The sequence below is a fragment of the Pristiophorus japonicus genome, chromosome 15 (genome assembly GCF_044704955.1).
Source record: "Pristiophorus japonicus isolate sPriJap1 chromosome 15, sPriJap1.hap1, whole genome shotgun sequence".
Classification (NCBI taxonomy): Eukaryota; Metazoa; Chordata; class Chondrichthyes; family Pristiophoridae; genus Pristiophorus; species Pristiophorus japonicus.
In genome coordinates this window covers 172,739,003-172,762,847 of record NC_091991.1, presented here as the reverse complement: position 1 = coordinate 172,762,847, position 23,845 = coordinate 172,739,003, and the positions used below count along the sequence as shown (strand labels likewise).

At 44.1% G+C, this 23,845-nt stretch overlaps 1 protein-coding gene across 4 annotated transcripts in view; it reads right to left on the bottom strand.

Moving 5' to 3' along the window:
* Nucleotides 1–23,845, bottom strand: part of LOC139281249 (lipase maturation factor 1-like) — a 470,429-nt gene that overhangs the window by 156,715 nt on the left and 289,869 nt on the right. The window contains exon 1 of one of the 4 annotated variants that reach the window (XM_070901310.1): nucleotides 1,216–1,323. The exons of 2 other annotated variants lie outside the window; for them this stretch is intronic. The gene's annotated coding sequence lies outside the window, so the exon portion shown is untranslated. One more of the 4 variants, XM_070901309.1, reaches the window with a different exon arrangement.

Sequence of the window (23,845 nt, the reverse complement as noted above, 5' to 3'; positions counted from 1 at the left end):
CAGTGAAATGTCCCAAGGTGCTTCACAGGAGTATTATAAGATTTTAAAAATTGACTCAAAAGCTTGGTCAAAGAGGTAGGTTTTAAGGTGCCTCGAAGGAGGAAAGAGAGGTAGAGAGGCGGAGATGTTTAGGGAGGGAGTTCCAGAACTTGCGGCCTAGACAACAGAAGGCACAGCCACCAGTGGTTGAGTGATTATAATCAGGGATGCTCAAGAGGGCAGAATTAGAGGAGCGCAGACATCTCGGCGGGGCGGGGGAGACTGTGGGTCTGAAGGAGATTACAGAGATAGGGAGGGGCGAGGCCATGGGGGCATTTGAAAACAAGGATGAGAATTTTGAAATCAAGACAATGCTTAACCAAAAGCCAATCTAGGTCAGCGAGTACAGGGTGAGCAGGATTTGGTGTGTGTTCGGACACGGCTGAAGAGTTTTGGATCACCTCTAGTTTATGTAGGGTAGAATGTGGGCGATCAGCCAGGAGTGCATTGGAATAGTTAAGTCTAGAGGCAACAAAGGCATGGATGAGGGCTTCAGCAGCCGATGAGCTGAGGCAAGGGTGGAGACGGGCAATGTTATGGAGGTGGAAATAGGCGGTCTTAGTTATGCTGTGGATATGTGGTCGAAAGTTCATTTCAGGGTCAAATATGACACCAAGGCTGTGAACAGTCAGATTCAGCCTCAGACAGAAGTTGGGGAGAGGGCTGGAGTTAGTGGCTAGGGAATGGAGTTTGTGGTAATGGTTACGGCCTTTCTAATATTCAATTGGAGAAAATTTCTGTTCATCAGAACGTTAAGCGTCCCTGAACAACTGTAACCTTTTTTTTTTGTTGTTAGGGGAGAGGCAAAAATAATTATTTGTACAATCCCAATAGGTTAACTTTGGAAAGAAAAATCATGAACTTCAAAGGGTTATTCAGAGACCGTTGATGTTTCAGTAGTATTTCTTGAATAAACTACCTTGTTGGTGTGAACACAAAGCCCTTTTACTTGTTGGAACTAGACAGGATCATCAGCAGAACTCGAGATACTGAAGGTTGACTTTCAGAAGGTTGGGGAAATGCCACAGGCCATCAGAAGGCAAAGATGCACTTAACATATTTTTAAACTTGGATTACATGTATTTACTTCCGACATGTCCATTTTCCTCACATACGGAATGACAAAAATATATCCGCATTGCCAGTAAACAAGAGTGATAATAATCTTTGCACAACCTGGAATTAATAAACTCGTTCTTGTATACGTATTAAGTGAGTACTGATTCCCTCCCCGAGGACAATACCGCATCCTTCCTTCCTCTTCCAAAACCAATGCAGGAAGCAGCCAGCTATGTCTAGAAGTTCACCAACTGCACCGGGTAAGGGTCACAGACTTATTACTTCCCAGGTCAGCGAGGCGCATGTGTTTGAAACGCTTCTCGAGGCATTTCCTGAGGGGAAGCAATTCAATGTTTCTGTGGTCAGAAGCAGCCAGCTTTCACTTGTTGTGATCCTTCCATTTGCAGGTTACAATTCCTTCAATTGGACATCACAAATATTTTAATACTATGTTTCTCTTCAGCCACTTTGTAGATTTTGCAATGTTCAAAATGCTTTAACAGAAATTGGAAGCACAGACAAACAGCTGTCACCATGCAGTAGGGCTTTGCACAATTTGGAAACATTAAGTATCCTCCATTATGTTTGTCAGTCAGATTGAAGCCTATTAATATTATCTTGTAGATAGCATCTCAATGTGTTGTAGATGTTAGAAAGTTTTTAATATAATGCCACCATGGATTTTTCACTAACTGGATTCTAAAGGGCAGCAGGCGCAGGGGAACACCATCACTTTCAAGAACCCCTCCAAGTCACAATTACGTTGGACATATATCGCCTTTCCTTCATTGTCGCCGGGTCAAGATCCTGAAACTCCCTACCTACCAGCACTTGACTGCAGTTCAAGAAGAGAAGGTCATCCACCACCTTCTCAAGGGCAACCAGGGATGGGTAATAATTGCTGACTTTCCTAGCGATGCCATATCCCAAGAATGAAAAAAAATCTCAGTTTCAGTGAACTTATCATACTTTAATTCATCCTGAATAGGCACCCATGGGCGTCAACAGCCACAACTTGCATTTATACACCTTTAATGTAGAAAAATCACTTATGCCATTGAATACTCAAACTCTCAACGAGAAGAACATGGATTTGAGTCCCAGCGTTACCCATTATTGAAATTTTATTTTCCTCATATGGAACTGTTTCCACCAGGCTACTGGAGAACAGGTTTTTGAACTGGGGTCTCCAGGAGGAATTAGGTGGTTTGTGACATCGACAGAATTCTGTATCTGTTGACTTACGAACACATTGGCCCAGAATTTGCGGTCAGCGTCGTAGCGACGGCGCTCGCCGCTGACCTCGAAGAAAGCTGCCCACAAAGATCTAGCGATCTCTATGGGGTCAATTTCCGCTCGCCTGACCTTTGTTTGAATCTGGCGCCAAATCAAGTGAATCTCCAGCATCCAGCGACTGTGATGTCATCAAGCAGGATAAGCATTGAAGAATTCTCACAGACAGCAAACCAGGAAACAAAATGAAAAGAAATAAGAAAGACTTGAATTTATATAGCGGCTTTCACAATCACCGGATGTAGAACAGCACTTTACAGCCAATGAAGTACTTCTGGAGTAGAGTCACTATTGTAATGTAGAAAATGCATAGATTATAATTTACTTTTAATAAATTTTACAGAGAGCGAAATAAAGATTGGGTCATACACATAGGATTAAGAAAGAAGCTGAAATAATATAAATAAACTTAAAAATATTTATTAAAAACTAGTAATTGTTAATCATATTAATGTAAAAATTTGACATTCCACAAATATAAGATTTACTTTTCAGGGCCAGAGAGGTGGTTCAGCAGTCAGTACGCCGTTAAAAACCCAGTTATACCTCTTTCAACGAGGCTTAAAGTTTTAAGGGTTTTTTTTAAACAGCGATATTCCATCGTAAAAGGGGATGTCGGAAGTGATTTGAATTGATTGCCGACTCTGAGGAGTGCCACAACGCAACCTGTGGCAGAGCAGTGAATGACCGACTGCATCATCAGAATTTCTGTGTCTATCTGCGTATGCGCTAAATCATGAAGTCGCGGTCAGTTTCAGAGGGGTAATGATGGCGAATGACGTCATTACCACCGCAAAATCCGGGCCATTATTTATTTTGCTGTATACTAATTTTAAAGTGTGTTTTGCACTCGTAGCTGAAGAAAATTGTGTGAGTTATTTTGGAAGGTAGGATAAGGAGTCCCCTAATGGCACATCATTATTTGCAGGAAGCCCTAAGAAGTGTGCCAATATTTTCAAGTGAAGTTGTGAAAACCACATTAAATATAGCACCGATTTACTTTGGAGAAGGAGCGGGAATAAATCATGTCTGGCCCACTCTATTACTCAAACAGTGTCTCTGATCTTGGAGCTGTATGGATGTGGATTCCGCACTGTTTCTCACTGCTATACAGCTGAAGAGCAGACATTGCGATAAACAATTTGCAAGGAGCAGGAAAAATCTAAACGTTACTTTGAAAATAAACAGATAAATCAAACATTGACAACATTGCATCTCTGTAGGTTAAAATGGAGTCACTGCTCAATGCTCATGAAAAACCACTGGTCAAAACTTTTTGTTTGTGGAGAGAGAAAGACATACATTTATATAGCGCCTTTCACGGCCACCAAATGTCTCCAAGTGTTTTTCAGCCAGTGATGTACTTTTTGAAGTGTAGTCACTATTGTAATTTGCACACAGTAAGCTCCCACAGACAACAATGTGATAATGACCAGATGTTGATTGAGGGGTAAATATTGGCCAGGACACCTGAGATAACGCCCCTGTTCCTCTTCGAAATAGTGCCATGTAATCCTTTACGTCCACTTGAAGGGGCAGACGGGACCTCAGTTTAATGTCTCATCCGAAAGACGGCACCTCCGACAGTGCAGCACTCCCTCGGAGTGTCAGCCTAAATTTATGTGCTCAAGTCCCTGGAGTGGGACTTGAACCCACAACCTTCTGACTCAGAGGCAAGTGTGCTACCCACTAAGCCACAGCTGACAGAGGAGAATCAGGAAAAAGGTACAGCATTTTAACACAATGATGTCCCATCTCAGTGTCATGTGGATGTGTTTCCATGAGATTTATGCCACCGTTTTAAGCATCCAATGACGAATTTACACCAAAGTTTGCTGGAGAGCTCATTAAAGTACACCACAGAGCGAACAATGGTGATTCAGGAGCGATGCAACCAATGGCCACTGACAACTGTTTGCTGCCAATTCCGATTATGATAACTAGGACAGTGTCGCATGATTCGTGCACTTCTGAAGCTATTTTATAAAAGCCCATACTCGAGCGGTGAGTCCCGTTTTGAGAACTTACCACAAATCTGTTAATCAGGTTATTTATTTTGTTTTGTAATGTTATCCCTGGGTGTAATATGGGCAGCCCGTGTGTGGCTGCAGGTACCTGAACTAATTGAAGGCTTCTAAATTGTAATTGTTTTCAGATGCTGGTGGGCTAATTCATTTCAAAGCACGCGTCCTGTGCTTTGCAGTTCAAATAACATTAAAAACTCACTGCAAGATACGGTAGGAAGTAATTATTTAATAATTCATTTCTCAGATACCGCTGCCTTTAAATTCAGAGCAGCTGCGCGGTCTCGAATAGTTGTCTTAACTCATTAAGTGGAATCATAGAGGAGTATAGCACAGAAGGAGGCCATTCAGCCCATCGAATCTACGTAGGCTCATTCGAAGAACAATCCTGTTAGTCCCACTAGCACGCCCGACACCCCCTTCCCCGCCCCCCTCATTCTCCATATCCCTTCCCTTCAATTTTACCTCCTTTAACTATTCATCGAATTCCCCTTTGAAGGCAAATATTGAATCTGCCTCCACCACCCTATCAGGGAGTGCATTCCAAATCCTAACCACTCATTGCGTAATTTTTTTCCCCTCAGGTCACCTCGGGCTCTTTTGCCAATCACCTTCAATCTGTGCCCTCTGGTTATCGACCCTTCAAGCACTGGAAACAGTCTCTCTTTATGTACCCTATCTAAATCCTTCAGGATTTCAAACACCTCTATCAAATCTCCTCTTAGCCTTCTCTGCTCTAAGGAGAACAACCCCAGCTTTTGCAGCCTATCCACGCAACTGTAATATCTCATCCCTGGAACCATTCTATAAATCTCTTCCGTACCCGACAATAGACCAATTTATTCCTGCAACACAATATTTACCAACGCATTGAATTGGAGTTAAATGTATTTATCAATATGAATTCCAATAGAAACATGTATTTGGGTCAATCGGCGTGTTAAAATTAACGAGTGACTCCATTAAGGGACCAGTGAATCGATACAAATATTAAACGGCTTTCAAAATTTCAATTCCATTTAACAGGATACTTTTCGGCCAACTAAAATGCCGAGATAATTATTTTTGCATGAGCGGAATAAAATCGGCAAAGCTCAGTCAAAAGACCGAAAGGTCACAACCTGAAACGTTAGCTCTGTTTCTCTCTCCACAGATGCTACCTGACCTGTTGAGTGTTTCCAGAATCTGCTGTTTATTTTACAGATTTCCAGCATTCGCGGTACTTTGCCTTTGTGGCAGTAAAAAGACATCTTTGTTTCGGGAAATCGATCTTGGAGCAACAAGTCAGGCTGCTGTCGGGTGACCAGCGCTGTTCTGCTTCAGGCTAAGTGGCAGCGGAGATCAAAGCAGTGTTGATTCAGTGAACTGGAAATTGCCTTTGACTTTATGGTGGGCGGAGGGGGGGGGGGGGGATGGGATGGAACTCCAACAATGGGATTCGTCAAGGCTCATGGAGGCCCAGCACTGAGGGTCCACAGGAAATTTCGGCGTGGCACAAGGGATTGGTTCCCTCGCACCATAATTTCCTGGAAATGGTAATGGCGTGCACCGTAGATTCGCCATATTTCAGCCCAACGCCGTACTTTAAGCGTACACAATATTTGAATCCTTTTTCTGCCCTCTTTATTTGCTCTCACTGCCGACTTTGCAGGCAATTATCTAACAGGTCAATTGCACTTTGACCAGGGAGGACTTGCCCTGGATGAACCTTCCTGCTACACAAACCGGAGCTGTGAGTGACCCAGCCATGATCCGGGGAGGAGGGGTTAGGTGGGGTAAGGGGGAAATCGCCACGAAGAGAATGTTACTTTGCATGAGTGCTAAAACAGGGATTCAAATTCACTGCTAAGTTTCTCTGAAAATAGTCTTACTTTCATGAACGTGACTGGTAGAATGAATGATGGGAGGAAACTGAAGAATCTGACCCTTGAACACGACTATCAACACTGAGAGGAAATGTTAGGACTGGAGAGTTATGATTACAAAGAGAGATTGCATGCCCACGTTATACACAGGGAGTATGTTTATTATTTTATTAAGGAGTGAGCTGTGTCAAGTTAGATCATATTTTTAACCAAATGATTGAGACTTGGCAGATAGGGTTGCCTTGGATCATGCCTCGTGTTGGATGATCATGAACCTTAATTCAGGCAACATCCCACTCTCCTGACTGAAGGGAGTTGGCCCGGGCACAAACAGGTATCTAAAGGGGAGTGGTGGAAAATGTGGAGAAAACTTAAAACTAATCCTTTTCTGTTTAACTACAATTTTTTTGTTAAAACTAGCAGATCTCCCATTGCTTCTGAAGAGAAATTGGATGATAAAGTCTTTTATAATGAGAGGAGTATGCCAGCATATAATGCAGAAGGTATTATTGATACAGCGGTGTTTATCTGACCTGCTCCTTTTAGGACACAACATTTGATTGTTGTAAATAGGCACACCCGGAGGTCAATTAGAAGTTAATTGATGTTGATCAGGGATGTGGGCAAATTGACAATCACTGGTAAATTCCTGGTTCCAGAAGGAAATATTTCTTGACTTTTATACATCGTTATGTGTTATAGACATGTGTGTGTGTGTGTGTGTGTGTGTGTGTGTGTGTGTGTGTACGTGTGTGTGATGTGTGTACGTGTATGCGCATGAATGTATGTGTGCGCACATGTATATATGTGCGTGTGCGCATATACGCGTGAGTGTGCATGCATGTGTGTGCACTTGTATGTGTGTGCGTGTGTGCACACGTGTATGTGAATGCTCCCCTCTTTCCATCACTTGGTGCAGTAGGTCTGGTGTTACAACTCCTATAAAAAATCTTGCCAATTGCCAATTTAAGTTCCAACTTTAAAGGAGCCTCCAACATATCTGAAGTAGGAATTCTAGATTGGACAGCATCACTCATAGTGGAGATACAGGAAATAAGGGCGTGTGTATATGAGTGCATAATATCTAAATGCGTTCAATTTAATCTTGGGCTGGCGGCCTCTTGGTTCATTCTGTAATCTGGATCCCTTAAATGAGTTATATCCTTGTAACACATTCAGTTCTCTCTCCCTGTTTTTGTAGATAGGAGGTGCTGGTCTCGTCCTTCAAACATTATTTAATATTCTATTTACTTTTAATCTTGTAAAGTGCTGCCTGCTTTCACTGTGCAGTTGGCAGAAATGGTGGAGGCCTTTCACAGTGCTTTCAAAGTCATGACTGGTGACAGCTTTTCAGTACAATAATAAGACGCAGACCATTATACAGGAAAACATTTCCAGACAACTGTATTGAAACCTCTTCCAGAAGTGTCTGAAGCCTTGGCCCTTGACTTCCTTTGGGCCTCCCAAGAGGTCTGTTTAGCAAAGGAGTATCTGCTGTACTTGGGCTTATTCCTGACAAATGGTCATCTTTCAAAGATGATTGCCTCCGAGTGTTAAGTAGAGTACATAAAAAGCTTTTAGAAACCTCTTGAAATGAATACATCTATGGAGGCAGAAATTGTACTCAAATCATTCCTTTTATACTTGAAAGTAGGCATTAATACAGAAAAGCATAACCATAACTTATCTTGAAAATATATCACCGCGGACATAGTTCTTTCGAGAAGATAGTGTGCTTTCTCACTCGCTACCCCCTTCGATGTTTTTCTGCTGAAGTCTCCTACTAGCAAACTAAAGATTAATCCTGTCCGTCCCGAGAACCCCCAGAGGCTGTAAACTTCTGATAATGTGCGGATGTTCTGCAATCACGTGACTTAAACAGGAACATCTGGCTATTGTATCATAGTGAAATAGCATCTCGAAGGTATAATAAAAATCAAATGGCTGTTTGACCTCCAATTATAAAGCCATTCCTTTAATATTCTGCAGACACTTTGTTATTAGCCAACACAAGTAGTAGTTTACAAACATAATAGCAAAATGATATTGAACACCCTTAAATCTCTGACGAGTTTCTTGGGAGCACAGGCGTGAATAATAGCTGAAGATGTTGACACTTGTTTTTTTTTTGAGTTCTGATCTGCTAAAGAACGACATCAATTAGCAGCAGTATGTGGGCTTCATCAGAGAGTAATTCAGAATAGTTCATTAGTACAGGGGCTCCCGAACTGTGGTACACATAACCCTGGGTGTACGCAAGACATCTCTTGGGGAGGAGGGGGGAGGAGATAGAATCACAGAATGGTCACAGCACAGGAAGCCCCCAGTCGGCCCATCAAACCCGTGCCGGCTCTCTGCAAGAGCACTTCAGCTAGTCTTACTCCCCCCGCCCATTCCCCGCAGCCCTGCAATCGTTTTTCCTTCAGATACTTATCCAATTCCCTTTTGAAAGCCACGATTGAGTCTGCTTCCACCACCCTTTCAGGCAGCGCATTCCAGATCCTAACCACTCGCTGCGTAAAGAAACGTTTTTCCTCGTGTCGCCGCCTTTGGTTCTTCTTCTAATCAGTTTAAGCCTCTGTCAATGCGAACAATTTCTCTCGATCTACTCCGTCCAGCCCCCTCATGATTTTGAGCACCTCTATCAAATCTCCTCTCAACCTTCTCTGCTCTGAGGAGAACAACATAGAAACATAGAAAATAGGTGCAGGAGTAGGCCATTCGGCCCTTCGAGCCTGCACCGCCATTCAATGAATTCATGGCTGAACATGCAACTTCAGTACCCCCTTCCTGCTTTCTCGCCATACCCCTTGATCCCCCGAGTAGTAAGGACTACATCCTTTTTGAATATATTTAGTGAATTGGCCTCAACAACTTTCTGTGGTAGAGAATTCCACAGGTTCACCACTCTCTGGGTGAAGAAGTTTTCCTCATCTCGGTCCTAAATGGCTTACCACTTATCCTTAGACTGTGACCCCTGGTTCTGGACTTCCCCAACATTGGGAACATTCTTCCTGCACCTAACCTGTCGAAACCCATCAGAATTTTAAAAGTTTCTATGAGGTCCCCTCTCATTCTTCTGAACTCCAGTGAATACAAGCCCAGTTAATCCAGTCTTTCTTGATATGTCAGTCCCGCTATCCCAGGAATCAGTCTGGTGAACCTTTGCTGCATTCCCTCAATAGCAAGAATGTCCTTCCTCAAGTTAGGAGACCAGAACTGTACACAATACTCCAGGTGTGGCCTCACCAAGGCCCTGTACAGCTGTAGTAACACATCCCTGCCCCTGTACTCAAATTCCCTCGCTATGAAGGCCAACATGCCATTTGCCTTCTTAACCTCCTGCATGCCAACCTTCAATGACTGATGTACGACACCCAGGTCTCGTTGCACCTCCCCTTTTCCTAATCTGTCACCATTCAGATAATAGTCTGTCTCTCTGTTTTTACAACCAAAGTGGATAACCTCACATTTATCCACATTATACTTCATCTGCCATGCATTTGCCCACTCACCTAACCTATCCAAGTCACTCTGCAGCCTCATAGCATCCTCCTCGCAGCTCACACTGCCACCCAACTTAGTGTCATCCGCAAATTTGGAGATACTACATTTAATCCCCTCGTCTAAATCATTAATATACAATGTAAACAGCTGGGGCCCCAGCACAGAACCCTTGTGGTACCCCACCTGCCATTCTGAAAAGTACCCATTTACTCCTACTCTTTGCTTCCTGTCTGACAACCAGTTCTCAATCCACGTCAGCACACTACCCCCAATCCCATGTGCTTTAACTTTGCACATTAATCTCTTGTGTGGGACCTTGTCGAAAGCCTTCTGAAAGTCCAAATACACCACATCAACTGGTTCTCCCTTGTCCACTCTACTGGAAACATTCTCAAAAAATTCCAGAAGATTTGTCAAGCATGATTTTCCTTTCACAAATCCATGCTGACTTGGACCTAACATGTCACCTCTTTCCAAATGCGCTGCTATGACATCCTTCATAATTGATTCCATCATTTTACCCACTACCGATGTCAACCCCAGCTTCTCCAGTCTGTCCACGTAACTGGAGTGCCTCATCCTTGGTACCATTCTTGTAAATCTTTTCTGCACCCTCTCTCAGGCCTTCACGTCCTAGCAGGAGAAATTGTATAATGGTAGATTTTATTTCTTAATTATTTTATTTATTGTATTTTTATAATGGGCTACTCAGACGAAGCTTTAAAACTGTGGAAATTTGTTATATAAAGTAGTTAATTTACTTCAAGATGTATCAATGAGGACAGAGAGACGATGATGTACAGAGCCTCCTATCACCATACACTAAGTTGTATATGTGTATTATAATTTATACATTTCAGCATTAAAGGGGCTAAAATATTAAACCGGTCAACTGGTCTCAAGATTCTCATCCTTGTTTTCAAATTCCTCCATGGCCTCGCCCCCTCCCTATCTCTGTCATCTTCTCAGGCCCCACAACCTCCCCCACCCTCGAAATGTCTGTGCTCCTTTAATTCTACCCTCTTGAGCATCCCTGATTATAATCACTCAACCATCGGTGGCCGTGCCTTGTGTTGCCTGGGCCCCAAGCTCTGGAACTCCCTGCCTAAACCTCTCCACCTCTCTACCTCTCTAACCCTAAAACATACCTCTTTTACCAAGCTTTTGGTCACCTGCGCTAATTTCTACTTATACGATTCGGTGTCAAATTTTTAATCCCATAATACGCTATATAAATACAAGTTGTTGTTGTTGTTGGTAGGGGTACTTGGGCAGCCGGTAGATCTGGAAGGGATTATGCAATAAGCAAGGTTTGGGAATCCCAAAGCGCTTTACAGCCAACGAATCACTTTCTGAAGTGTCGTTGCGTCAGGAAATGAGGCAGCCAATTTGTGCATGACAAAGTCTCACAAACAGCAATGAGACAAGTGGCCAGCTCATCGTGGTGCTGGCTGGGGGATGAATTTTGGCCAGGACACTGAAAGAACGTCCCTGCTCTTCTTTGATAGTGCCGTGGGATCATTCACATTCATCCGAGAGCGCAGACGGGGCCTTGGTTTAAGAGCTCATCTGAAAGATGGCACCTCTGACAGTGTAGGGCTCCCTCAGTACAGCACTGGAGTGTCAGCCTGGATTATTTGCTCCAAGTCCTGCAGTGGGGATTGAACTCACAATCTTCTGACTTGGAGGCGAGAGTGGTACCCACTGTTGAACAGTTTTCTTTTTATTTACAAAATGTGGCATAAATCACACTAGTACCGAGACATAACTGTGAGGCAATGATACATGATGCTGCTGGGGGAGGGGGTTCCCCTGTAGAAAACTTATTCTTGAAGACAATCAACATTTAAAACAAAATTGCTCACAAGAACACACTGCTGATGGAATGATTGGCCGATATACTGATCAACGGTCTCAATTCACAGAAGGCTCCCTGTAACTAAGAATGATTGAATTGGCGATCGAGGTTAATTTGAACGGAACAGACAGAGCTTATAAACCAGCAGCTGAAAGTGTACATTCTTGCTTTATTCCACACTGATAATGCTTTTATGGAAGAGTTTTCTCTTCCCCAATAACCGCGAAGATCTAGGACTCTTTAGCCAAGCCTGTACTCATTCACAGCAAGAGACTTTTTCCAGAATAGAGCAGCAACTGCTTGAAGCAATGTCATGCAACATTCAACAGTAGAAACAAGCAAGTTCCCAAATACTTGGCACACACTAATAAAACAACCGACTTGGAAGGTCAGTGAGCATGCACAACTATTTAGAAAATATTTCACCTGCAAAATGTGGACTATTCTGAGAAGAGAAGCCCTAATATTATGGATCAGAGAGAGAAAGGAAGCAAGAACTTGCATTTATATAGCACCTTTCACAATCTCAGGACGCCCCAAAGTGTGTCACAGACGATCAAGTACTTTTTGAAGTGTGGTCACTGTTGTAATGTAGGAAACGTGGCAGCCGATTTGCGCACAGCAAGCTCCCACAAACAGCAAATAGATAAATAACTGGATCATCTGTTTTAGTGATGTTGGTTGAGGGATAAAGAGTATCCAGTACACCGGGGATAACTCCCCTGGTCTTCTTTGAAATAGCGACATGTGATCTTTTACGTCCACCCGAGAGCAGACGGGGCCTCGGTTTAACGTCTCATCTGAAAGACGACACCTCCGACAGTGCAGCACTCCCTCAGTGCTGCACTAGAATGTCATCCTGAATTATTGTGCTCAAGTCTCTGGAGTGAGACTTGACCTTCTGACCAAGAGGTGAGAGAGCCACCCACTGAGCCAAGGTTGACCCAAGCCTTATGTAAGGTACTAAAATGCATCTGTACCTTCTTTGAAAGACACACTTGCATTTACAAGTGTCTTGCTGTAGCTTTCAACCATTCATTCGAGCGGTTGAATATTATGAGTGAATTTCCACTGGGCTTCTCCCACTCTATCATCATTAACTTTGGCAGAAGTTTGGCAGAAACCCCCAGGAAATTCCCAACCTATGTTTCAGGAAAGTTGACTCCAACGTTTAAGTAAATGCAAACCTTAAAATATAAGAACATAAGAAATAGGAGCAGGAGCAGGCCATTTGGCCCCTTGAGCCTGCTCCACCATTTAATACGATCATGGTTGATCTGATCTTGGGCTCAGCTCCACTTCCCTGCCCGCTCCCCATAACCCTGGATTCCCTTATCGTTCAAAAATCTGTTTAGCTCCACCTTATATATAAATAGATAAATATAAAAACAAAGCTTAACAAGGCACAAGCCTAGAAAGTGCTGTTGGTGTGCGTCTTTGGCGGGGGGGGGGGGAGAATTCCCCCCTGCCCTTTGACCTCCGATATCATTGATTCCAGATGCATGTGCAATCTATGTGATTTTCCACACGCACAGCAGGCCGTCCAATGCAGCATCAGGATCTATTTAACTGATGATCAGATTGAAATAAATTAAGCAGACAGATCGCTATCAAGAAAGGTTGGTTTGATCAACCCGTCAGACAATGTGTGCGGTTTGCCATTGTGAAAACGCGACAGCTGTTATCTTTCAATCGGGATACCTCATACATGCCCCTGCCACAAAAAACGTTCCCAAGCCACCGATTCCGTTCCCCCGCCTCCCTCCGCCCCCACACTTCCTGGCCACTGTCTCAGGCTGAACCAGATTGTTCGCAACCTCAGCATCCTATCTGACCCTGAGCTGAGCTTCCAAAACATGTCCTCTCCCAACATCAAGCCCGCCTACTTCAACCTCCGTGATTTCGCCCATCGTCTGCTGAAACCCTCATCCATGTGACCAAACTCGTCTATTCCAATGCTCTCTAGGCCGAACTCCCATTTTCCACTCTATGTAAACTTGAGCTCATCAAAACTCTGCTGCCGTATCCTAACTCGCTCCAAGTCCCGTTCACCCATCACCCCTGACCTATTCTCATCATGATGTTCAAATCCCTCCATGGCCTTGCCCCTTCCTGAAATCTCCTCCAGCTCTACAACCTTCCCAAGATCTCTGCGATCCTCCAAAATCTGGCCTCTTGCACATCCCCAATTTTCTTCGCTCCACCATTGATGGCCGTGACTTCATCTGCCTGGGCCCTAAGCTCTGGAATTACCTCCCTAAATCTCTCCACCTCTCCCTCCTCCTTTAAAACCCTTGTAAAACTACCTCTTTGACCAAGCTGCGCTGATGGCTCAGTCTTTGGCTCGGTGTCAATCGCTGTCTGATTACACTCCTGTGAAGCGCCTTAGGATGTTTTACTATGTTATAGGTTCTGTATAGATGCAATTGCTGTTGTTATACAATAAGGAGATATCCGGCTTGCAAAGTCATCGTTGCCTCAAAGTTAGTACCTGTGACATGAAAGACTTGGCGCATCTTTGAGAGATATGACGTCAAGTTTTTCTTTTCCTGTCCTAGTTCCTTCATCATGGCACTGAGCATCATCGGCAGTGCTTACATGTCTATGACGGAGATTAATCGATAATTCTACACTATTTTCCAATCTCGTTCTGATTGACTGCTCAGCTTTTTGTTCGTTGTATCACATCCAAGCTCCAAGGTCACACTTTGAGTAAAGGCCATGTGATTCTGGGAGCGCGATACAAAGGCAAAAGACAAATTAGCTCTCTTAACAATTAACTCTTCTGACTAGAATGGAGTTTCCATCAGGACCAGAGATGATGTTAGTTGTTATCCCAGGAGATTTGTGGTGACAGAATACTAACAACATAGCCAGCACGGACACGATGGGACGAAATGGTCTCCTTCCGTGCCGTAAATTTCTATCATTCCATGACATTTGGCAATACACTGTTAATCTGATCAAAGTGAGTTTTTAATCCTTCAATATCGAAAATTCGATTACCACTTTATGTCACCACCAAAACGTTGCAAGATATTTACATAGTGGGTTCCAGGATTCCACAAGAATTCAATGGAAGTAGGGCAGTGCCTTCTAATAATGGGGACACAATTTTCGACCATTACCCACTGAAACATATTCTCGTCTAAACCCAGGATGAGACATTCATGACACCACAAAATAAGCCAGATGTTAGCAATTTATTCACTGCAATATGTTCCTGCATCTTCCTATTTTAGGTTCCCTTGCACCACAGTCTGAAAAGCCCAGGCCAGCAGACACTTTTCCAAGCCTCGGTCAATGGCACTTTGTATCTGTACCTTTATTGACCCTGGATTTTGTAGCCTCATTTTCTGTCTCTGACAGGGGGTTACATGGCTGTGGGTGTGGGGTAGAAAGCATCTAGTCATGATGCTCCAGGCACCATGAGTGTGGGGCTGGCTTGGCCAGCCAGCTGCCCGTTAGTTTTTGTACGCTCGTACTTACAGGTCAAGGAGATTGGTACAAACTGGCCCCACTCGCTGCAGTGATTCACTCCCTCAGACAGCCTGTCGAACATTGGGAACTTACCAACATGCTCCATCCACCACCTTGCAGAAATATTTATCAATGTCAAAAATAGTTTGTGCTTATTTTTCCAATGTACGCTCCCCTCATTTTCCCTTCCTCTAGTGATTCGTGTTGGCTGTAGCTTTCTCGGATGCCAAAAGCTCCCTTGATATCGCGCCCAAATGATTCTTCATGTCTGAACCTGGGCAGTGAGCACTGGGAAGCCAGGAGCCGTCACCACCAAGCTGGATACTGTCCGAGACAGGAGGACTTGTGCAGTGGAGATCAATGACTAGTGATGGGTATTTGGAAGCCTGCTTGGTTTTCACTCTCTCTTGCCTTGGATCACTGAGACTAAACTAACTGAACTGAAGCCGAAGATCAACAGGTGATGTGAGGGTGGAAAAGTCAATGATACAATAATCATCTGTAGTCTTTGGATTGAGCAGGTCTGACGGGACAATTTCTAAAAATCCTCAGTCTTTACAAAACCCTGGCTGAGATCAACCAACTTACATAGAATTAACTAGAACGTACGGCACAGAAACAGGCCATTCGGCCCAACTGATCTGTGCCACTGTTGATGCTCCACACGAGCCTCCTCCCATCCTACTGCATCTCACCCCATCAGTATACCTCATACCTCAATCCTTTCTCCCTCATGTGTTTATCTGGCTTCCCCTTAAATGTGTCTCTGCTATTCACTTCAACCACTCCCTGAGGTAGCAAGTTCCACACTAACACCACTCTCTGGGTAAAGAAGTTTCTCTTCAGTTCTTTATTGGATTTATTTGTGACTTCTATTTATGGCCCCCTAGTTTTCGATCAACTTAACACAGACCAGATCAAACACGAACTTGGGTTCTTCCTAGTCTAGGTGGCTCACTACCACATGAGGCAGGGCAGTGTGTCCACTCAGGCTTTAAGAGAACTCTAGAAACAGTTTGTTATGTATGAAGAAAGAGTCTGACTGGATACTATGAGCTCAAAGTAAAGTGTGACCGGACTCTTTTATTGCAGGCCTCCAGAGTCCCTCTCCAGCCTGTGAGGCCTCCTTAAGTACTTGTGCTCCCAAGGGATTATGGGATCCCTTTTGACTCCAGGGAATGAGCCCTCTGATGGCTGTACAAAGTATATATAACACAGTTGACATGAAAGGTAAGAGGAAACCTTCTGTTTTGACTTTAACTTACATTTACTGTACAATTTTTCATATTTAAACGGAAATTCAAAGATCTGTATAATTAAGTCCACTAGGAATCACAACTGCTTATGGTGCATTCTGAATCAAGAAGTATCTTCTGAGTAGGGTGGGAGGAGGCTCGTGTGGCGCATAAACACCAGCACAGACCAGTTGGGCCGAATGGCCTGTTTCTGTGCTGTACGTTCTAATTAATTCTATGTAAGTTAGCTGATCTCAGGTTTCGTCAAAACTGAGGTGAAGCAATTATCGATCTGCAGGCAAACAACAACAACAACTTGTATTTATATAGCGCCTTTAACGTCCCAAGGTGCTTCACAAGAGTGTTATGTGATAAAAAAATTTATGGCCCCCCCTAGTTTTCGACCAACCACAGATCAGATCAAACATCGGATCTTCCTAGTCTAGATGACTCAATAGCACATGAGGCAGGGCAGCGTGTCCACTCGACAATAATAACTTTTTATTTATATAGCGCCTTTAACATAGAAAAACATCCCAAAGTGCTTCACAGCAGTGATACAAGAAAAAAAAAGATAAATGTGACTCAGGCTTTAAGAGAGCCGCAGAAATAGTTTACATGAAAGGTAAGAGGAAACCTTTTGTTTTGCCTTTAACTTACATTTACTGTGCAGGTAAAACATTCAAAATCAGCAAACTTTCGGAGAGCTCACTTTGCCAGAACGATGTGTGTTTGACCCAGAGCTGGTCCAGCTCTAAGAATTGGCAATTTACAAGGGACAGTGTACTGGGCCACAAGCACAGAGGAATTAAATCAACATCCGATGTATGCTGCTCGCAGAAGGAGAAATTTGGGCCCTCTCCACAGTGCGTTATGCTTGCTTTGTAAGGATTTGTGGATTACAAGTGTATTAACTGCCTACTGCATCAGCGCCCTGAGTGAATGCAAATTGTACGGGTTCTGTGACAGACAGCAGACAAGAGGAGCACAATGCATGTGGACATGAGATCTTTCTTTGAGATTAAAATTATTTAGCAGCAGCGTTTTCAGCACTTAAGGGCATCACTTGTGCAATCATCATTGAACTGTTTTCCTTTTCCAATTTTCTGACTCCACCCCAAGTGCTAACTCACACTGGCGTCACAGATGGCTGCATCCTTCCAGTACCTCCCTCAACCCAAGCAGCTGTTCCACACACGGCAGCCAAGAAAGCGAATGCCAACCGATGGTGGCGCCATTAAAATCGGGGATGCTCGTGAGGCTAGAATTGGAGGAGCGCAGAGGTATCAGAGGGTTGTAGGGCTGGAGGAGATGGAAGGTGAGATGCCATGGAGGGATTTGAAAACATGGATGAAAATTTAAAAAGTCGAGGTGTTGCTTAACCGGGAGCTAATGTAGGTCAGCGAGCACAGGGGTGATGGGTGGGCGGGACTTGATGCGAGTTAGGACACGGGCAGCTGAGTTTTGAGAGCATTGGGGTAGGAGGAGGAACCGATGCCCAGCCAGAATATATGTATGTTCTTGCCATACATATAACCATACATGTACTTTTCCCAGAAGTCGCTGACCAGCGATCAAGCACAGGAAATTCCGCCCCTTATATCGCTAATCTTGAGTAGCGCCGTAAAACATTTAGCAGAACAGAACATACATCAGTAAGTTTACTTATAAAACTATCAGCATTACCAATCTATAAAAATAAAAACTACTTCTGTAATGTATGCACCTGTGAGCATGCTCAATGGCTGGTGGAACTGTTGCATTGTGAGTGGCTTAGCCAGTCACGTGATGTTCACAAGACTCAATAAAACCCCAGTTAATTGAGTCCAGGTTCTCCACGATGAGGCGTGCAGTTGTGAGCCTGGTGGATGAACTGGTAGGGTTCAATTTGTTTGTTAAACCTTTGCTAATAAACCAGCTAGTTCTTTACAGCAAATGAGTAGCTATGAATTCTCATGCAAAGAACCCATGAAGCAAACACACTACAACTTCATTGGCTGGCACTGATTTTTATTTAGATGGCAACTTTAAAAAAAAAAATTGAATAAATACAGTGCTGGAGTGTGCCAATGCTATACGGCTAAAGTGGCAGGAGCAGAAAATTCTCTCAGGATATCTTCCCTGGTGTTTCACCAAAAAAAGTGTCGGAGAAGAATCTGGGGTTCTATTTCTGGCACCAATTTCTGTATCCCCGGAGAGAGGGGTACATTCTTTACCATGCAGCTACAAGGTAAACCTCTCTCTTTAAAAAAAACACACACACACACTCATGCTCTTATTGTTCAGCATAGTGTAAAAATGTGAAGTGCTTTTTCTGAGCTTCTGTGCCATTCAGGACTGTTTCTCCAAAGTGAGCTTGTCTTTTGGAAGCTGGAGATATTTAATTTGTACAGGCTGCTGCCAACGCTTCGGTATTGGTTATGCAGTTGCTTCACTGGAGACCCAATCCCCAAAGCCAACGAGGCAGCCAGAACATTTAATCCTCATGGGCACCAACTGGACTTCCAGAGAGCAAGCCTTTCTGATTAACAGATTCAGTGCTGAATCCCCTCATGCACAAAAAACACATGCAAACAAGGGCTCATTTACACAATACATTTAGTCCCTTTGCCAGACTATTATGTTGACTGATCATTGGTTCCAATTATATTGTCTTCTCTGTCAGTTGTGGCTCAGTGGGCAGCACACTAGCCTCTGAGTCAGAAGGTTGTGGGTTCAAGTCCCATTCCAGGGACTTGAGCACAAAAATCTAGGCTGACACTCCAGTGCAGTGCTGAGGGAGTGCTGCACTGTCGGAGGTGCCATCTTTCGGATGAGACGTTAAACCGAGGCCCCGTCTGCTCTCTCAGGTGGACGTAAAAGTAGCCATGGCACTTTTTCGAAGACGAGCAGGGGAGTTTTCCCCGGTGTCATGGCCAATATTTATCCCTCAATCTATATCACTAAAACAGGTTACCATTATCTGGTCATTATCACATTGCTGTTTGTGGGAGCTTGCTGTGTGCTGGCTGCCATGTTTCCCACATTACAACAGTGACTACACTCCAAAAAGTATTTCATTGGCTGTAAAGGGCTTTGAGACGTCCGGTGGTCGTGAAAGGCATTATGTAAATCCAAGTCTTTCCTCCTGTAAAGTTTGCTTTTATTTAAAAACAGATACAGATAGAATGAGCGAGATGTCAAATGACTCAATCGTTGATTTGTAAAGCTATCCCATTTCAAGTGATACTCTTCCAGCTATATTTTTAGATTCAATGAAGTTTTAATATGCATAGTGATGATTCAATGCACTTCACATCATGATGTGCACAGATAACCTCAATAAGATGAGAACACGAGAGGTTTATAATAGTGTGGTTTGGCGTCAGTATGCAACGCTGTAAGTTTTAACCTTTTCACACTACGGCTGTACACTGAATGTTGCCTACACAAGCTGTACTGCAGGTGAACCACCAAATCTCAAAGATAAAACAATTAGTCTGACCGCATCTTAGTAACTGATGCATAGCTTGAGCAATATTGTCAAAATTACTAATTTGGCACTCAGTAACAACATACTCTATAATGTGAAGCTCCTGGCAAAACTACACTAAAAACCAAAAATGGTAGACTTCTTTAAAATAAAGAAAATAATTTATTGCGCACCTTTCATGACCCAAAGCACCTTACAGCCAATGAAGTACTTTTTCAACTGTAGTCACTGTTGTAAGGTCGGAAGCATGGCAGCCAATTTGCGCACAGCAGGCTCTCACAAACAGCAATGTGATAATGACCAGATAATCCGTTTTAGTGATGTTGGTTGAGGGATAAATATTGGCCAGGAAACTGGGAGAACTCCCCTACTCCTCTTCAAATTAGTGCCATGGGATTTATGATGTTCATCTGAGAGGACAGTCTCATCAAAAAGAGACACCTTCGACAGAGCAGCACTCCCTCAGCACTGCACTGGGAGTGTCAGCCAAGGTTGTGCGTTCAAATCTCTGGAGTGGGACTCAAACCCACAACTTTCTGATTCAGAGGCGAGAGTGCTAACAACTAAGTCACAACTGATTATATTCAAGAGGGAGTTAGATATGGCCCTTACCGCTAAAGGGATCAAGGGGTATGAAGAGAAAGCAGGAAAGGGGTACTGAGGGAATGATCAGCCATGATATTGAATGGTGGTGCAGGCTCGAAGGGCAGAATGGCCTACTCCTGCACCTATTTTCGATGTTTCTATTTCTATGACACCATACAATACAGGTCCAGTGTCCAAAATCTGGAGTTCCGGAATCCAGAATCCGGACCGATTAGTGGCAGGGTCATCCGGAATCCGTAAAATGTTCCTGAATTGGACCTCCTCACCGGCCCGCCCCAACACCATCTCTGCGACGGAGCCCGCCCAAACACCTCCTGGATGGCGGGGCCCGCCCGAACAGCTCCACCTCGACGGGGCCGGCGGTCCAAACTGCTCCTCGGCGGTGATCCCCCTTTCTGATGTTCCAAAATCCGGAAATAACTGAATCTGGGCTCGGGTGTTTGCGGATTCGTGACATCAGAAAGATGATCCAAAGTCCAGAAAAACGCAGAATCTGGAAATACATATATATATATCAGCATGTGCAAGCTGACCAGCTTGTATTAGTTTGTACAGAGAGGGCAGAGACTGAAATGGTGCTCTTTGTGAGAAAGTACAGAGACTCTTTGACCCAACCACATAATTAATACTTTAAAAAGGTTTCAAAAAGCATGATGGAGAATAGTGTGGGTGTATCATGACGTGACCGGTTAAGACATTCACAGCCAGAACAGGCCTTGAGCACATCATCAAGACTGACACTTCCGTGCATTGCTGATGGAGTGTTACATTGTCAGAGTTGCTGTCCTTTGAAGGAAAGCTCTGTCTGCCAATTTAAGTTGTTAAATTGTATGCTATTGAAGATCCCATGGCACTATTTGAAGAGCAGGAAAGTGTCCTGCTGTCCTGGGTAAATTCTTTCTTTAAATAACGCCATCAAAAATAGCTTTTAGTGTGGTTTAGTTAGTAGCACTTTTGCCTCGGAGTCAGAAGGTTGTGGGTTCAAATTCCACTCCAGGATTTGAGCACAAAATCTAGGCTGACGTGCCAGTGCAGTGCTGCATTGTCAGAGGTGCTGACTTTCATATGAGATGATCAGAGGCCCTGTTCAGGTGGATACAAGTTGAAGAGCAGGAGTTCTTCCATTATCCTGTTCAATATCCACACTCAACCAACACCACCCAAAGTAAATTAACTGGCTACTCATTTCACTTAATGTTTGCTCAGTCTGATGTGCCTGCAGTTTCTGCCGATATAACAATCCTTCAAAAGTAATTCATTGGCTGTGAAATGCTTTGGAACATTCGGAGGATTTGAAGACATTGTATGAAGTTCTTTCTTTCTCTCTTAGGATAAGCAGTCATTCATTTCATAAATTGATAAATTGTTCATGAGACCTTACTGTATGCGAAAGGGCCACTGCATTAGTGTTGCCCAAATAAAATCGTTGACTAGCCAATGGCAACACCATTTTAGCCGCATGCTCTAATTTTATCACCTTACATACACAATACTGGTAAATGTAATTTTTTTTTATTCGTTCATGGGATGTGAGCGTCGCTGGCAAGGTCAGCACTTATTGTCCATCAGCAATTGCCTTTGAGAAGGTGGTGAGTGAACTGCCTTCTTGAACCCCTGCAGTATACTTCTTTGCATCAGTTCAGTACAACTGAGTGGCTTGCTCAGAGGGCAGTTAAGAGTCAATCACATTGCTGTGTCTGGAGTCACATATCATAGGCAGTCCCTCGAAACGAGGATGACTTGCTTCCAAGCCAAAAAAAGGACGAGTTTGCAGGTGTTTCGATGAAGGACCCGAACTACATCCTGAAGGGGGGGGAGATGCCTGTGCGTGAATTTTTTTAATGTTGCACACCAGCCACCACACGGGCTTGACAGAGCTAGGTCTTGGTCCAGTGGCAAGGATTACCCAAGACGACTGGAGACCAGCTCTGCTGCACGGATCTAGTGCGCACACATATCGCAGTGTGGGCTGGTCCGTGCTGCCCCTGGGCCCCTGGCTCCGAACTCGCGCCCCAATCACGTCCCTCGACAGTCTCTCGCCGCTCCTTCGCCCTGACCACACTCCAATCACCGACCTGGATCTTGATGATAATAATATATCCAGTAAGTAGCGACTCTGCAAAGGCCTGGAAGGTCCTAAGTTCAAGCTCGGTTGAGTCAACCATCAGCCAGGACAACAATACAAGTGCTACAACAAGCCTTCGTACTCCTGGCTGAGGAAGTAGTTGGGGGACAAGGAAACTGTGCCTGTGTGGATTTTCTGTGAGGAGAGGATTGGCTCCATCACCATATAACCTCCTGACCCTTACAGACAAGATTCATACTTGAAGTCACATATAGGCCAGACCGTAAGGATGGCAGATTTTCTTCCTGAAAAGGACATTAGTGAACCAGATGGATTTTACAACAATCTGGTAGTTTCATGGTCACCATTACTGATACTAGCTTTTCAATCCAGATTTATTTCATTAACTGAATTTAAATTCCCCAGGGGCCATGGTGGGATTTGAACTCGTGTCTCGGGATCATTGGTCCAGGCCTCTGGGTGACTAGTCCAGGAACATAACCACAATGCTACCATACCGATGCTACTGAACATCTGCCACCATTCAGTAACCAAAGAAGTAACGCTCTCACTATGATCAAAAAGCAGAGTGTGCTTTTTGTCTATGTCTGATTTTGCCGCATTTATCTGGTTGTATTTTAGAATATTCTCTTTAAACTCAGAGTTCAAGCTTGGCAATTTGATGGCGCTGAAATGTTATCCTAGCCCAACTTGCTTCTGTAATTTTCTTTCATTCCAACTCGTCATCATCATCATAGGTAGTCCCTCGGAATCGAGGAAGACTTGCTTCCACTCTTAGAATGAGTTCTTAGGTGGCTGAACAGTCCAATACGAGAACCACAGTCCCTGTCACAGGTGGGACAGATAGTCGTTGAGGGAAGGGGTGGGTGAGACTGGTTTGCCGCAAGCTCTTTCCGCTGCCTGCGCTTGTTTTCTGCATGCTCTCGGCGACGAGACTCGAGGTGCTCAGCGCCCTCCCAGATGCACTTCCTCCACTCAGGGCGGTCTTTGGCCAGGGACTCCCAGGTGTCAGTGGGGATGTTGCACTTTATCAGGGAGGCTTTGAGGGTGTCCTTGTCACGTTTCTGCTGCCCATCTTTGGTTCGTTTGCCGTGAAGGAATTCCGAGTAGAGCGCTTGCTTTAGAGTAGAGTCTCGTGTCTGGCATGCGGACAATGTGACCTGCCCAGCGGAGAACAATACTGACGGTGTGAAGTAGAGTGTGACGTGAACCTGCCCTGTAGTTACTGGTAGAAACACAACATTGAAATAGAAATAATTCCACAAGTGTGGTCAGTGCTTCAATGCTGGGGATGTTGGCCTGGTCGAGGACGCTAACGGTG